The 17581-nt window shown below is 39.8% G+C and overlaps 1 protein-coding gene and 1 non-coding gene across 9 annotated transcripts in view; one reads left to right on the forward strand and one right to left on the reverse strand.

Annotated features, from left to right (window-relative positions):
• Dgkb (diacylglycerol kinase beta) overlaps window positions 1-17581 on the reverse strand; it is a 690706-nt gene that overhangs the window by 584476 nt on the left and 88649 nt on the right. The gene's annotated exons all lie outside the window — the stretch shown is intronic.
• On the forward strand, window positions 8324-8427 carry LOC123455383. The gene has a single exon (XR_006633872.1). It is a non-coding gene; the product is annotated as a U6 spliceosomal RNA (small nuclear RNA).

The raw sequence follows: 17581 nt of genomic DNA on the forward strand, positions 1-17581 counted from the left end.
AGAAATGGAAGAAGAAAAAGAAAGTGATGAGTCTGGAAGCAAGAGAGATGACAGTTTTAACAAAGAATGTTGGGTGAGCTATTGAAGAACTTAAGTAAAACTAAATAAAGGATCTTGTATATTAAAACTTAAAACTACAGGTTTAATGACTGGTGATTGTAGGCAGAGAACGCCATTCAGATTGACAACAGACGAGCTAAAGTCTGATAGGTCAGGCAATCCCAGAGAAGAGTTTTACTTGACAGAATAATACAGAATAGAAGAGTTAAGTCAGTGATGGGCCACAGAACAGGGAAAGCCCTGAGATCAGTGAACTTGAGTGCGACTGTGCCCTCAGAAGCGTAAACTTCATGACAAGAAACACTATGAAGTGTCATAATCATTTCTTCAATATTTATCCAACAAGCACAAAAGTGCAAATTAAAGAACTTGCCATTGAAATAATAAAGCTCCATCACAAGAAACATTTGTCTTTCATCTGAAAAAAAGTCAGAGATGTCTTAACATATTTTTTTTTTCCACTCAACAGGCTAACTCTTATGGGAAGATGAAATTGACTTTTGGCTGAATTCATTAGATTGAAACCAATTGATATACTTTTACTGAAAATATATTTTGAAATTAAGAATTAAGTTAATGTGAAATCATCCTATTCCATACAATTATAAAGACCTAAATTATCTTTTCCCTTTATGGGAAATCTAAATGAAGAATCTGTTCAAAAACTGTAATTAGGAGAACAGTAATCTTTTAGTATGAAGAAAATTAATCCTGGTAGAAGACAAAATGAATAAATTGATGAACAGACTTTTAGAATTGGTAGGCAATTTAAAATATATAATTTTAATTATTTAATTTTGTCATGTTTTCTACCCCTCATTTACTGCCCTTTCTTCCAAAATTTAGCAGGTTATAAAAAGTATTTGCTCAGGCAGGTGTGGTGATATATGCCATTAATACTAGTACTCAGGAGGAAGAAGTAGGAGAATTACTGTGAATTTAAGGCCGCTCTGAGACTACATAGTGAATTCCAGGTCAGCCTGGGTTAGAAGGAAACCCTAACTCAAAATACCAAAATAGCAAAAACAAAAACCGAATTATTTTCTCAATATAAAACTTGATCCCTGTGGTATACCAAATACTGGCTTATTAGTGGTATTGGAAATCAGCCTTTTGAGGAAAACAGATTTTATACAATGTAATTCAGTTGATAAATTCCAAGATCATGGAGGTTTGTAACTTTTGCTTCATTCATCTAAGATGAGCTAAGAGTTAGCTTTCCAAGCCTTTTATACCAGATTTTAAACTAATAAGCATTTTTACTAAAATATAATCACTCTTTTCACCAAAGAGTGAATTAAAGTTTAAAATTAAATAGCACTGAACAAGCAACTTGCATTGAAATTAAAATAGTAATGAAATAATTTTAATAAACCAAGTAAATCAACAATGTACAAGAAAATTGAGGCTAAGGGTGTTAAAGTTTTCCCTGCTTCTCCACATTTTGGAGATATTCTAAAGCATCTATATATTATAATATAAGGCGTACATTTAGTAGTGAAAACAATATGAGATATACTTAAAAGTAATCTTAACTTTCTTCAATTAGACCTATTAATATAACATCCATCATTATTAATATTAACATTTCTTTAAATTTATAACATTTCTTCTCACTGATTATTTCCCTAATGATTTTCATTTGATAATATCGGAAAATAAGCTCTCATGATAGAAAATCTATCATCTATCTATCTATCTATGCATTTGTATATATTCTTTGAGAATTTCTTTTACTTTTCTCTTCTCTTCTCCTCTCCTCTTCCTTCTCTCTCTTCCCTCCTCTGTAAGTATGACACAGAAAATTCATAGAAGATATGAGGTAATGAAGTAGGAAGAAAAGGAGAATACAGGAGAAATAAAGGAGAATACAGATGGAGAAAAAATAGAAAATGGAAGGCAGATCAAATTTATTTTATGTAGTGAGATTACCCAAATATTACTATATTCTTACTCCTCACAAGAAATAAAAAACTACCTTATATAATTAGAAAAACATTGTATAGTAAAGGAAAACTTTTCAAATCCTCGAACATGTCTTCATTTTTCTCTACTTGGAGAAGTAGTATGTGTGATTGTTTTGAAACCATCAAGGTAAAGCTGAGCAGAGACTTGAAGCCATTGAAAGTTCATGTACATTTACATAATTCAAAATTACTATTTTGGCTTGGTATTTTTCCTCTTGGAATCACGGTAAAGTTTTATAAGTTTTAAAAGTTTTATAAGTAGCCGGGAGTGGTGGCACACGCCTTTAATCCCAGCACTCGGGAGGCAGAGGTAGGAGGATCGCCGTGAGTTCAAGGCCACCCTGAGACTCCATAGTGAATTCCGGGTCAGCCTGGACCAGAGTGAGACCCTACCTCGAAAAACCAAAAAAAGAAGCAAAATAAAAGTTTTATAAGTCATCACTTAAGGGCTATTTTCAATGTTTACAGGGACACAATTTTAGAATTTCTAATTCTTTTAATGATATGATCTTTCTCAAACAGAGCAGTTCCAGTAACAACGGCTGACTTAGTGGACATATAAAGCAAAGCAACTAGGGTGTGGTGGAACCTGCCTTTAATTCCAGCACTCAGGAAACTGAGGCAGGAAAAATCACTGTGGGTTTGAGGCCCCTCTGACACTGCATAGCGAATTTCAGGTCTGACTGGGCTAGAAAGAACAACAAAACCAAAGTAAGAAGTATTAAAACACACAAATACCTATCATGTCATATTGTATCAGTTACTTTTCTCATGGCTGTGACAAAATACCTGGCAAAAGCAACGTAGCATATGGTCTTTTCTGGCCTACAGTTCAAGATGACACAGTCCATGCTAATGGAGAAGACCTGGTGGAAGGAGTCGGGGCAGCTGGCCATAGTTCATTTGCAGTCAGGAAGCAATATGAAATGGTTCTTGGTGTTCACCCACTTCCCCCTTTTTATTGAGTCCTGGATCATAGGATGGCACAGGCCACAGTTAGGTTGGACCTTTGCACCTCAATTAATTCAATTTAGCCTTTCTCTCACAGACATGCCTAGAGAGCTGTCTCCTAGCGATGCTAGATTCTATCAAATTAATAACAAAAGTTAACCAACACACACATACAACCTCAGAAATTACACCTACGGGGTGAACAGAAATGTTACTAAGGATTCACTATCAACACTTTTCCCTGTGAGCTCATGTGGAGGCACATGCCTGGAACCCAGCAGGCTTGAACTTGCGAGCTCCCATTAAGACAATAAATAATTTATCAGGTGGACCAAGACATTCAGCTGACTGCTGGTGGAGAGCTGTGGCCCTGTCAAACTCCACAAATACATCTTAAAACATTCATAATTTTAATCATCCTAGAAATTCCTTCTGTGCTTAAAATTTATTTTTTTTAATTTATTTGTTTGCAAGCAGAGAGAGAGAGAGACAGAGAGAGAATGGGCACACCAGGGCTTCCAGCCACTGCAAACGAACTCCAGACGCTTGCGCCCCTGTGTGCATCTGGCTAACGTGGGTTCTGGGGAGTCGAGCCTTGAACCTGGGTCCTTAGGCTTCACGGGCAAGCGCTTAATCGCTAAGCCATCTCTCCAGCCCTTCTTCTGTTTTTAAAATAACCCTCTAAATGCACTCTGGTCCAGCCATTGTAGAAATCAGTGTGGAGGTTCCTAAAACAGCTAAAGATTGATCTACCATATGACCCAGCTATAGCACTCCTAGGCATATATCCTCAGGACTCATCTCATTTCCTTAGAAGTACATGCTCAACCATGTTTATTGCTGCTCAATTTATAATAGCTGGGAAATGGAACCAGCCTAGATGCCCCTCAACTGATGTGGATAATGAGGATGTGGCACATTTATACAATGGAGTTCTACTCAGCAGTAAAGAAAAAAAAAATTATGAAATTTGCAGAAAAATGGATGGACCTGGAAAGGATTATACTAAGTGAGGTAACCCAGGCCCAGAAAGCCAAACGCCACATGTTCTCTCTCATATGTGGATCCTAGCTACTGATGGCTGGGCTTCTGCGTGAGAAGGAAAATACTAAGTAGCAGAGGCCAGTAAGTTAAAAAGGAGACATAAAGGGAAGAGAAAGGAAGGTACTTAATAGGTTGATGTTGCATATATGTAAGTACAATGATTGAGATGGGGAGGTAATATGATGGAGAATGGAATTTCAAAGGGGAAAGTGTGGGGGGGGAGGGAATTACCATGGAATATTTATTTTATAATCATGGAAAATGCTAATAAAAATTTAAAAAAAATAACCCTCTACTCAAACCAAAACAATCAGTATTTGAGAGGCTGAGGCAGGAGGCTTGTGAATCCAAGGTCAGAGACATCATAAAACCGTCTCAAAAAAAAAAGGGGTCAATTATTACAGCCAGGAGAAATCAGTATAAAATGCCCTGTGAAGTGGAGGACTGAAGGAACTCAGACATAAACTCGACACACTTCTAGTCAGTTGCATTACTTCTTCACACTTCTCTTTGCAGCCTCAAGATTACACCTCGCTGCTGATGCCTGAGACACCCGCTTGTTTTTGACTGCATTGCTGAGGGGCTGTGCACAGAAGCAATGTTAACCTTGCAGTCAAAGTGAGCTAAGTCTTTTGCGTGTATGTTCAAGATATATTGGATGAGCTCATTCTCTCTTTTTTTTTATTACAGACAGTCAGAGAGAGAGAGAGAGAGAGAGAGAGAGAGAGAGAGAGAGAGAGAGAGAATTGTTGTGCAAGGGCTGCAACCACTGCAATTCAACTTCAGACATTTGCACCACCTAGTGGGCATGTGCGACCTTTCACCTGACCTGCCTCACCTTTGTGCATCTAGCTTACATGGGATCTGGAGAGTTGAACACAGGTCCTTAGGCTTCTCAGGCACGTACCTTAACCACTAAGCCATCTCTCTAGCCCATGCTCATTCTTTCTATAGAATACTAGCTATGAATTCTGTCCATGAGAAATATATCCCTTCATGGAAGCTTCTGTCAATAATGTCTGATTATTCTGAGTCTCTTGCTACTTTTTCAAAACATATTTATTTTTCGTCTGTTTATTTGAGAGAGAGAAGCAGACAAAGAGAGAAAGAGAGAGCAAGAGAGATAATGGGTGTGCCAAGGTCTCCAGCCTTTGCAAGTGAACTCCAGACACATGTGCCACCTTGTTCATCTGGCTTAGGTGGTCCTGGGGACTTAAACCGAGATCCTTTGGCTTGGCAGGCAAATGCCTTAACCACTAAGCCATCTCTCCATCCCTCATGTGGCTTTTAATTTTTTTTATCATTTATGTTTATTTATTTGAGAGCAACAGACAGAGAGAGAAAGAGGCAGATATATATAGACAGAAAGGGTGTGCCAGGGCCTCCAGCCACTGCAAATGAACTCCAGAATGCACCCCCTTGTGCATCTGGCTAACGTGGGACCTGGGGAATCGAGCCTCAAACCGGGATCCTTAGGCTTCACAGACAAGCGCCTAACCGCTAAGCCATCTCTCCAGCCCTCGTGCTGCTTTGTAAATGACTTCCAACTCCCTGCCTATAAGAACATTCTCAAACCTGCCTTAAAGGATGCACTGAAAACACTCAAATTTACCCACTTCTCATCCCAGATGATTCCAGACAATACCGAGTCTCCACAGTTTGTCTTCTGACTCTTACAAAACATTTGCATGTTTTGTGAGTAATACAAATTTATAGTAGAATGGAATTTCCTCATTCCTTTATTAACTTTCTTCCATCCTATTCTTATTTCTCTGGTGAAATAGTCTAACTGGTTTGGTGTTTGACTTCTAGTAAATGATGATCCCCCAAAACAGCTTAGCAAGATGATTAAACACATGAATTCTGCAAAGGATTTAAGCAAATGCTATATAAACAAAATCTCTATGACCTTGGGCAAATTATTGAATTTCTGTTAGCTTGAATTTCCTCATCAATTTCCTAGTATGGCAATAATAATAATAATAATAACAACAACAACAACAACAACGGTAACTAGTTGCAGGTTTGCTTGCAAGATTAATGTTAAGACAGTTAAAACACAGACACTTATTAAAATAAGAAAGGTAAAACTCACAATATGTTCCTCATAAGTATCAGATATCATATTTTGTTTGCCATCCCAGGTATGGTCTGGATGATTATATCATCCTGTAAACAACTGGCTTGTCTTAAACACGCACTACCCTGAAGACTCCTAAGCAGATTCACAAGCATCTCCTGTGCTTAGAGGGAGGATTCCTTGATTCATAAATGCATGGGTAGGTCACCAACGTAGTGGTCTTGCCTGCTTTGATCTCACAGAATTCAGCCAGGATGGGGACAGGATGCTACAAATGACTGCAAGAACAAAGTGGGAGGGGAACAGGAGAGGGGTCATGGAAGAACTGAATAAACATTTGGCCCCATCCTTTGGACACTGTGTGCTTTGGATCAGGTATTCACGGAATGCATTCTCTGTGGAACACAGACTGTACCCAGACTCCATTTGTCACGTTTGAATAGTACACAGCATGGGCTGGAGAAAGTATCAAGCAGGCTTTTTGAACTGTGGCGAGGCTACACCTGAGCCAGACAGATCAGTGCCCTCAGTGCTCCCTATGAGTATCGGTCTAGCAGCGGCACACTGAGGAGTACGACTGTGAGTATCAATTGCACAATATTCCAAACAAAACTTAAATGTTTTTATTTCGATAAGAAAAATATTTTATTTATTTGTTTGAAAGAGACAGAGGGAGAAGAGAGAGAATGGACATGCCAGATCCTCCAGCCACTACAAATATACTCAAATTGCACGTGCCACCTTGTGCATCTGGCTTACATGTGTACTGGGGTATGGAACCTGCGTCCTCAGGGTTCCCAGGCCTTCACCTTAACCACTAAGCCATCTCTCTACCCCAGGTTTTCCCTTTAAATGAGGAAAGCTCTCAAGGACTTGTGCTGATTGATCCTTCCCTTGTATTCTGCTAACTTGGGCAGAGTTGACAATCCAACAATGCTTTGATAACTGCCCACGCTGTTATTATGGCTCTCAAGAGGTTTTAAACACTGCACGTCACATAGAGAAAAAACTGCTCCACAGCTTCCTAAAGTATGTATTTTGGTCAAATTACTGAATGTGAGGGTATCACAAAAATTGGTAATAGTAAACTGTTTCTGAATATGTAACAAGCATAGATTAACCAACAATCAAAACAGTAATGGATTTGAGGTCTTTTTGGAAGCATCACCCATGTTGCATCATGCCACTTCATTGCAAGCTTGGTTCTAAACACACAACATGCACACTTCACACTGAGCATGCTCTCACACCACATAATGCCAATGGATTTTTACCTTAAACACCTCAGCTCAGATTCGAGACTTTTATATGTTATCACCTGTCATATGTTAATATACATGTAAAACTTTTTAATCTTATAAATATATATATAGTGATTTAATTATAGAAAATAAAGACCTATTAATCTTCCTACTGTCAAACCTCAGCACTAAGTATCAAATTAGCCTATCTTTATATTGTATTATATTAGAATCATTGTGTTTTATTTATTTATTCATTTATTTATTTTGGTTATTTAAGGTAAGGTTTCACTCTAGTCCAGGCTGTCCTAGAATTCACTATGTAGTCTCAGGGTGGCCTTGGACTCATGGTGATCCTCCTACCTCTGTCTCCCGAGTGGTGAGATTAAACATGTGTGCCACCACACCTGGCTTTTTAAAAACATTTTATTTACTTTTTTTGCAAGGAGAGAATGGTTACAACAAGGCCTCTAGCCACTGCAAACAAACTCTAGATGCATTTGCCATTTCACACATCTGACTATACATGGGTTCTAGGGAATCAAACCTGAATTGTTAGTAACTATAGGCAAGCATTTTAACCACTGAAACATCTCTCCAGCCCTAATATGTTTGGTTTTTAAATTTGCTGTCTGAGTTGTTGACAAGTTTCATATGAAATTGTTAAATAAATTTTGGCTTGGGATTAAGAAAGAATGTCTAACAATTTCTGAAATGGCTCTAAACATACTTCTGACATTTTTATTCTGCATTTATGAAAAATGGCATTCTTAGCATTGACAACTGTAAAATCTTAACATCAGTCAACTATGGAAAACGTTGATGATGCTAGATAAATGGTAGTAACACATATTCAGTAAAGAACTGATGATACTTTATATAAAAATAAGTATATCCATCTCACTAGTATACAATTTTGCTCTCTTTTGAAATACATAGTAATATTATGTAGAAAACAATTGCTTTAAAATAAATTAATTGTGGTCGCTTCAGCAGCACATATACTAAAATTGGAACAATACAGAGATTAGCATGGCCCCTGCACAAGGATGACATGAAAATTCATGAAGTATTCCATATTTTTAAATATATAAATAAAAAATAAATTTCTTTAGGATTTATTATGAGAAAATTTGATTTGTATTACACCTATTTTATACCTACCTACCCAGGGTTACCTAAACTTTTTTATGCAAAAAGTTTGCAAACAGAGCTGGAGAGATGGCTTAGCAGTTAAGGTGAATGCCTGCAAAGCCTAAAGACCCACGTTTGATTCTCCACTGCCCATGTAAGCCAGATGCACATGGTGGCACATGTGTCTGGAACTCATTTGCAGTGGATAGAGGTCCTCTCTCTCTCTCTCTCTCTCAAATAAATAATGAAATAAAAAATAAAAAATATATATTTAAAGTTTGCAAATAGAAAATATTTAAGAACCCTTCCTCCATTCCATCTGTAAAACACTATGCTTATGTCTTTGCTGAAGGCAAGACTTACTTGTCCTCCAAGAGGCTTGGCTAAGAGAGGAACTCAGATAGCTTTGCGTGGTACTGTACAGTGACGGAGAGCAGAAAGTAAAACACAGGAACATCCTTATGTCTGCCCTGGCAACCTTAGCCTTACTAGAGATCAGAGAAAGAGCTCTCTTCTCCTTATCTCTGGACTAAAGAAGTTACGTAGATCTGGGCTGGAGAGACGGCTTAGTGATTAAGGCCCTTCCCTACCAAGCCAAAGGACCCAGGTTCAATTCCCCAAGAGCCAGATGTACCAGGTGGTGCATATATCCGGAGTTTGTTTGCAGAGGCTCTCTCTCCCCACTCTCTCTTAAATAAATATATGAAAATGTTTAAAATAAAAGGAACAAAGTTACCAAAATTCATTTTTCCTTAAACAACTTGAGCCTCTCCTGGGAGCTCAGTCCCCCAAACTCAGCATCATGGATGGCCTCTTACTGAGCCAACCCCCTAAGTCCACACCAGTCAGCTCACTGAGGCTCACCTGAGGCTGAAGGTAAAGCCCACCACAATGTGATTCCATGGCGATGCTCACCAAGTGGGCAAGATCTCTTTGTTGGCTGTCCATGTCTCATCTCCTAAACTTCCAGGTTCCTGTCCTGGTAAGCCTCCCCTCATCTCCACCTGGCTGGGCTGATGAGACAAGGGGAGAACCTGACCCCCACTTCCACATGGGCTCTCTCCCCTCTCCTGCCCTCCACATGGCAGGAGCTCTCTGCACTTTCTTCTCTCTCCTCCATAAATCCCTTTTCATGCTTCTTCCAGTTCCATGCTCAATTTCTACATGGGGTCTCAGACCACTTTGGTGATTCCATCTTTACCTCCCTGCCCCTCATATGTTCCCAAAGGAAAATGCAACTGTTCATAAATTACCCTTTTCAGCTTTGTTCTATCCAATTCCAAACAGACATGAATACTGAGGGTTAGGAGCTTATGGAAAAATATAACTCTTTCTGAACCCCAAAAGCCGAGTTACAGCTCTAGTTGCAAATCCAGACAGTGGGCCGGGAGACTTCACTATGACCATGCTCTTTCTCAGGCTTGTGTGTCGCTGCGGTACGGGAGGCTTCTGCCTGGCCAGTGCCTCCAGTGCGCTGTAACGCTGGGTTTGATATAGGCTTCTCTGTCAATTCGACTGCTTACCTTTGCCATGTGTGGAGTACTTGGAGCTGGTTTTATGAAGAGTAGACAAGAGCCCAGGGCTTCCAGAAGCAGCAGCTACGAGGTTACCTGATAGTGACTTGTAGGGAGTTTACCCTTCAGAGAACACCAGGGCTATCTGCGAGGCAACTAAGGAATACCAGGGAGAAAACCGTAGCGGAGAATAGGGAGAGCCAAGACTATAGATGAGACTGTTACGACCTGCACAAAAGCACTGCAGATCCTGGGATCTGGAGAGTTTAAGAGAACCATGAAAGGGGAGAAGCATCGAGGCGCTTCACTCATAGGCACTCACATCCCACAGCAATGCGCCCTGCACCCAAGCACCAAGCTCCATGAGTCTGTACTTCTCTAAGTCCAGAAATAATAGTTCTCAGAATGATAGTGTATAGCTTTGGAAATCAGAACAATAACATTCTGTCCTGAACATCAACAGCTAAAAGTCTCTGGATTTCCACGTTTGGAGCCCAAATCACAGAGGTACAGGCTTCTGGGTTTGAGGCAAGTTCCATAAGCCCATAAGCCCTTAGCACGATTCAGATTTCCATCCAACTAGAGCAAATATATTTTCTTGTAAATTCACTTATACCCTATAATTTCCAGAATGCTGTACTGTGGGGTTTTTTTGTTTCTTTTTTTTTTTTTTTTTAACAATACAATGTACAGAGCACTTTGAAAGGTAAGACTCCTGCAGTGAATTTGCTGAAGGAAGCTAAACTTTGAAAATGCTGTCTACTCAAAAATCAGAGCAGAGCTACACTGTGTGCTTAAAGCAATCTTCTTCAGGAACTGCTGGGTAAAGGAGTTGGCTACAGAATAACTTCTGCATTTATTCTGCAATCTTGATAAAGAAACCTGGGAACTCTTTACAGAGAAGAAAGGGCCAGGTGGGCTCTGGGTACCTGAGCCATCCGCGCAGACTTTAGCTGGGAACAGTGATAACTAGCAGTGTGTGCCACATTTCATTAGGTGCTGAAATCTTGAAATATTCATGAGACTATTAAGAAAGTTCCACAGAGGAAAATTTTAATAAGCCATCCTTACACAACAGAAATATAGACTATGAAATACAAGTGAAATGTACAGGGATGGGTGGCCCCTGTACTTACTTTCCTGAGGCCCGTGCTATAAGTACTTAAAAACACAAATATTGAAAATGTTAGAGGGCCCTGGCTGAAACTAAGAACAATTGGCAAAACAAGCAAGGGTGATGTTTTCCTTGTGAATGGGTACCAGCACAAGGGTGAAGGAGATCAACATAGACAAAAGTCAACTCCTAACAAATCAGAGATCCAAAGACCCAGAGGCCCCCAAAACCTCATCACTGAAGCAGACCAAAAATGAACCCAACATGGCTCAGGGAAATTTTGCAGAAGAGGGGGTGGAAAGAATGTCAGAGCCACATGTTGGGTCATGATATGCAGAGACATTTATCATACCAATAACTGTGGGATAACTCCAGAATGTATGACCCATATACCTCAACAAGGAGGGGCCAGGGGGAGGGGGTAGGATATGGATGAGCCTAACAATGGTACCAAATTGCCTGTATTCGCTGAGTACAGAACTAATTAATAAAAATAAATAAATAAAAAGACAATAAAAAAGAAAATGACAGGATTATGTTCTTGACCACTTAGACAAAAGAAAATAAAACCTGCAATTTTGTGATACACCCAAGTGCTTTTTATTTGATTGTTGTGGTTGTTGTTGTTTTAGGAAGGACTCCAGACAGTGAGGGTTTGGTAAGGCAGCCAGTTGAGATGTGTGGCAGAAAATATATTCCAGTTGAATCTCCCCCAACCAACATTCTTAACACACATAAGCATCTTTGTGATGTTGGCTAATTGAAGCACAAGGAGAAGTCAGAGGCTATGAACAACCAGGACAAAAAAAAAAAAAAAAAAAAAAATCAAACAGAATTAGTTCAAGAGGCAAGGGTTATATATCAATTCAAGAGATACGTCCAAATGAAAGCTGAGCTTTTAGTGAATACCATAGACTGTTAGGATGAGACCCTGTAGCCTTTAGAAAGTAGCATAAGCTCATGGGATTTACTTGAAAATGACACCCCATCTTCTCCAACCAGGACTGTCTTGCCTGGTGTGTGACACCAGCCGACACATGATGCTCCCAGGAGAAGTTGCTGTAGGCTTAGACATGGCTGCTGAAAGAGCAGCCCCAACACCCTGAGAAAGGTCTAAGAGAAATAATATTATTTTATCCACCTCTCGGCATCCCACCCACTTCCTTGTGACGACTATTGACATCACTCTCAAAGTCTGCACCTGAGTTATCTGCCTTCTGAGAAACCCCTAAATTCGACCTCCAGAACCCACATAAGAAATACCAGCAATGCAGGGCATCTGAAATGCTAGTACTAAGGATGTGGAGACTAGCAGCCAGCCTAGCCTACTTGGTTATTTCCAAGCCAGTGACAGACTCTGTGCCCCAAAAGGTAAGTAGGGCTGGGAGATTGCTCGGTGGGTAAAGTTGCTTATTTGAAAAGCTTGTCAGCTCAAGTTCAATTCCCCAGAAGCCAGATACATGAAGTGGCACATGTGTCTGGAGTTCATTTACAGAGTAAAGAGGTCCTGCAATGCCTATTCTCTCTCTCTCCCTTCTCTCTCTCTCTCCACTAAAAAATATATAAATAAATGATATTTTAACAAAAAATTAAGATAGTGTTCCTGAGGCATGACACCTGAGGCTGCTCTATGGCCTCTACATGTGTACACACACACACACACACACACACACCTATCCCCCCACATACACACCACACACACATACACACCACAAGCCACATACACACACCACACAAACACATATACCACACACCACGCACACACACACACACACACACACAAACACACCTATCCCCCCACATACACACACCACACATACACACCACACAAACACATATACCACACACCACGCACACACACACACGCACACTACACACATACATGTCCAGACAAAAATGAAGCTTAACTTAATTTCCCATCATAATTGGCCAATAAGATCTGGCTAATAGACTATTTCAGTACTTATAACCAACTGGGTCAGACCTAAAGTAGCACATCCTCTGTTCCATGGAAGCTATGGGAGGTTTTTCATTATAGACCTCCTGCTTGAATCACTTCTAAGGCAGAACTTTTGAGTCAATTTATAAAAACAGAAGTTCAATACACAGAGTGTTTAAAAGTAACAAGACTAATAGCTAGTGTCCATAGGGAAACAACACGCCATAGAAAGCAAACAGAATCCTGTAAACTTTTTGGCATATTTGCCAACCCATGGCAAAGCTGTGATAGTTAATTTAAAATGGTATAGAAGCCTTTCACCATTGGGCAGCTAGAGAAGCTCGACGGTGACACACTGTGCTCCAAAGACACTTGCCATAGATACCAAGAAGTAGGTCAACAGCATCCCATGATGCATTCTCTGTCTTGCAAGAAGTGCTCAGAGCAGTTGGCCAGGGGCAAACCATGGCTATGTTGGGACCCATGACAGCTTTCTCTCAAACCCTTCCTCTCAGTGCTCAGTATTAAAGCACCGAAAAATAAGATCATGGATAAGGATAAAATGATATGCATGTACATGGATAGTGTGCATGAAGAGGTGTGTTTCTTTCAATAAAATGCTCTTAAGCATTTTATGAAATAAAAATAGCAGCCACTAGATTCTACTTCAGACTTCCAGGATGAATACAGAAATGCAAGTCCTCTACTTTGAAAGTGTAGGGTATCGATGGCATGGTTCTGAGAATACAGGAGCAAGGCCAAGGGAGAGAAAGACAAAGAGCCTCAGCGCACCACGTTAGGAATGTCTTTCCACGTCCTGAAAGTCAAGACCATGGGAAAATATGCCCTGTCATCGCCTCTGGGGGCTGACCGTGGTGTAGTGCTATTAGCTTCCATTGATTGAAAGACAATTTGTGCGCCTGTGCTCCAACTGTTATTTCAAAGATTTTATTTTAATACAGTGAACTACCTTTGGAGGCAGAGATTGTAGTTCCCTCTCAAGCAAATGTGGGCTTTTTGATAATTCATTGTAAAAGATGCAGAGTTGTCCCCAGTCTTGATGTTCTCTTCCAGTGGCATAGTTTGCCTGGTGAACCTGGCCCTTTTCATGTTTCCTTATGAGGATTGAGGCAAGGTTGCCACTGTAAACACAAGGTGTATACTGCTTGCTTTGACAAGATGAATGGAATCCTTGGTCTCCGGCCCAGGAGCCTCACATCTTCTAGCATCCATGAGTTTGTACCAGATTCTTATTACATAGTCAATAGAGCAGAATTTCAGATCCTCCACAGTTTTAACAATATTCTTCCTAATAAAATATGATTTGTAGTATGAGAAATAATTTTTGTCCCTTCATATGGCTAGAGATCCTTAAGGAAGTAGGTGGGATTTGAATATAAACTACAATCAAAGAAGGAAATATAACAAATGTGGATGGCTTTGAGTATGAGTTCATTTCTCACAGAATCTCATCGAAGCAAGCTACAATGTTCTGCAAGTAATAAAAATAGAAATATGCATTTGGTAGAAGCAGAGATATTGAACTACAGGGAAAGTGCAGTAAGTAGAAAGAAAATTCAGAACATTCTTACAGTAACAATGAAAGTGATAATTAACTTACATTTGATAGTTCACTGTTTACAAAGCAATTCCACACACAACATTTTATTTAAAGTCTTACAACAATCTTTGAGATAGCTCTCATTATTCCCTTAATTACATGGCTAAGAAAATTAAAGTTTAGAAAGGTTATATAAGTTGTTAAAAGGTCAAACCTACTATGTTCAGAAAATAAACCAAAGAGATGAATTTACTAAATTAAAAGAGCCACAAAACAGAATCAACACTTGGCCTGGGGGTTGCAAATTTTGTCCCAAATTATTCCTTCTTTACATTAAAAATCTTCCAGCTCTGTTCTGTCCCATTTACCCCCTATAAGCATCCATTTATCTCTCAGGAGGAAGAATTAAATCCTTCTATTTATCCAGCCCACTATCAATATGTTTTCCCCTTTTTTTCTTTTCATGGTTAAGATTCTATAAAGTAGTACATATGTATTCTCCCTGCGTCTTTCCTTTTCCCTTTGTCCCACTCCACCCACTATGCTTTAAAAGAACATTCTTAGAATCCCCTTGACATTCTAAATGTTAAAGCTCCTCCGTGCATTTTGTTTATCTTAACTTAGATCTCCTGTTCTTTTGGCTTTGCTGATTTGTTCAGATGTCTTGTTTTTGATACATAGCTTTTCTATGTAGCCCTGGCTGGCCTAGAACTGTATCTCTGAAGACCAGGCTGGCCTCAACCTTGCAGTAATCCCCTACATCCACCTCTCGGATGCTGGGATTGCCAGTGTGGCCACCACGCCAGCAACACCTCAGTTACTGAAAAACACTTAAAAAAAAATATTTATGAGACAGAGAAAGAGAGAGAGAGAAAGAGGAAGAGAGAGCAGGAGACAGAATGGGTGTGCCAACTCAAACAAACTGCACGTGCATGTGCCACCTTGTGCATCTGGCTCACGTGAGTACTGGGGAAGGGAACCTGGGTCCTTAGGCTTCGCAAGCAAATGCTTTTACTACTAAGCCATCTCTCTAGCCCAGACAACAGTTTTTTTTTTCCTTTGGTGTGGAGTATCTTTCATTCACACATGTTCTCCTTCCTCATGACTTACTATTTGCTACCTGTTTTCATCCCCATCTCAGTTCTGGCTCTTTTACACATGCACCATTCCCTACGCTTCTCTCATCTTCCTTGCTGCCATCTCGCTGTTCCCCTTATATACTTAATTGGTAGTCATGATTTCATAACCACTCACAATGCCATGACACACTTACTCTACATCTGAATTCATTCTTGAGCTCCAGACCTGTATGTCGAAGTTCCTAATTTATAACTCACTGTGATGCTCTACAGGATCCTATAATTGAATTATCTGAAACCAAAACTTCCCAATTTCTCTATGCACTTGCTGTTTTGTATTATTTGCTAGTACTGAATGCTGCATTGGTCTACTTCAGCAAGGTGAAATACTATATCCCTCTTCCTTGTTTCTCATAGTCCAGTGGTAATTGCATTGGGTTCCTTTACTACTGGATACTGTCTAATAGCTTCTTACTACCATGTTGCAATGCCTTAACCCTCACATAACCTTCCATTGCCAGCAGACTGCATAAATAAGACATCTTCCATTAATTTTAGTCTCCTGTCATAAAAAAGAATTCTCTATATAATTCTCTCCCAAAATTCAAATCTTATTATCCACATTCCTAGAATTAACAATATCTGTGTCTTTCTGTGTTGATAGACAGCCTCTACTACAGGTATTCATGACTCGCCTTGGTGACTGTTGCTGAATTCTTCAACTTTATCTTCAAGATTTGTGCATATGTTTAATGTGCACACACATTCACACATACTATACATAAGAATACATCCCTAGGGCTAAAGAGATAGCTTAGCATTTAAGGCGCTTGCCTGAAAAGCCTAAGGGCACATGTTCACTCTCTCGCCAGACCCCATGTAAGCCAGATGCAGAAAGATGAGGCAAACACAAGGTCCCACATGATCACAAGGTGGCACAAGTATCTGGAGTCCGATTGCGGTGGCTGAGGCCCTGACACACCAATTCTCTCTCTCTCTCTCTTATTCACTGTCTGAAAAAAAATCATATCAAGCTAATTTCTAATTTGTAACAATACATTATTTTTAAATTATTTTTAATTTTTTTTTTTATTTCTTTAGGAGAGAAAGAGGCAGATAGGAGAGAATGGCTACCCAGGGCCTCTACCACTCTAAATGAACACCAGATGCACACGATAAATTGTGAATCTGCCTTTACATGGGTACTGGGGAATTGATCCCAAGTCCTTGGGCTTTGCAGAGCAGGCACCTTAACTGCTATACCATCTCCCCAGCCCCTTGTAACAGTATTTTTGATGCCTCTATATATGTTCTAATATTACTTCTGTCAGCTCTAAGCAATACACTCTTTTTTGTTTGTTTGTTTGTTTTTATTTATTTGAGAGTGACAGAATGAGAGAGAGAAAGAGAGAAGGCCAGAGAGGGAGAATGGACATGCCAGGGCCTCCAGCCACTGCAAAGAAACTACAGATGCATGCGCCCCCTTGTGCATCTGGCTATCATGGGTCCTGGGGAATCAAGCCTCGAACCAGGGTGCTTAGGTTTCACAGGCAAGCACTTAACCGCTAAGCCATCTCTCCAGCCCCAATACTTTCATTTAGAGCTAAGATCCTATCCTCCTCTCATTTTCTATGCACATGAACAGAATTAAAACCTGTCCAAGAGTCTCTCATATATAACATGTAAAGGATGCATTTTACCGTTTCATCCTCATTTATCACTGTGTTTGCTCTTCTGTAACTGTAACCCGGTGCTTGCAAGTATCACACTCTCTATATTCCTAGAGTCACACACAGGCCATGGGAATAGATCTCAATATTATTTATGCAATAAATTATGTTCCTTTATCCTATATATGCACTTTCTTCCTTATTGTACTTTCATCAATAATGTGCAA

The sequence above is a fragment of the Jaculus jaculus genome, chromosome 16, assembly GCF_020740685.1.
Source record: "Jaculus jaculus isolate mJacJac1 chromosome 16, mJacJac1.mat.Y.cur, whole genome shotgun sequence".
In the NCBI taxonomy this organism is placed as follows: domain Eukaryota; kingdom Metazoa; phylum Chordata; class Mammalia; order Rodentia; family Dipodidae; genus Jaculus; species Jaculus jaculus.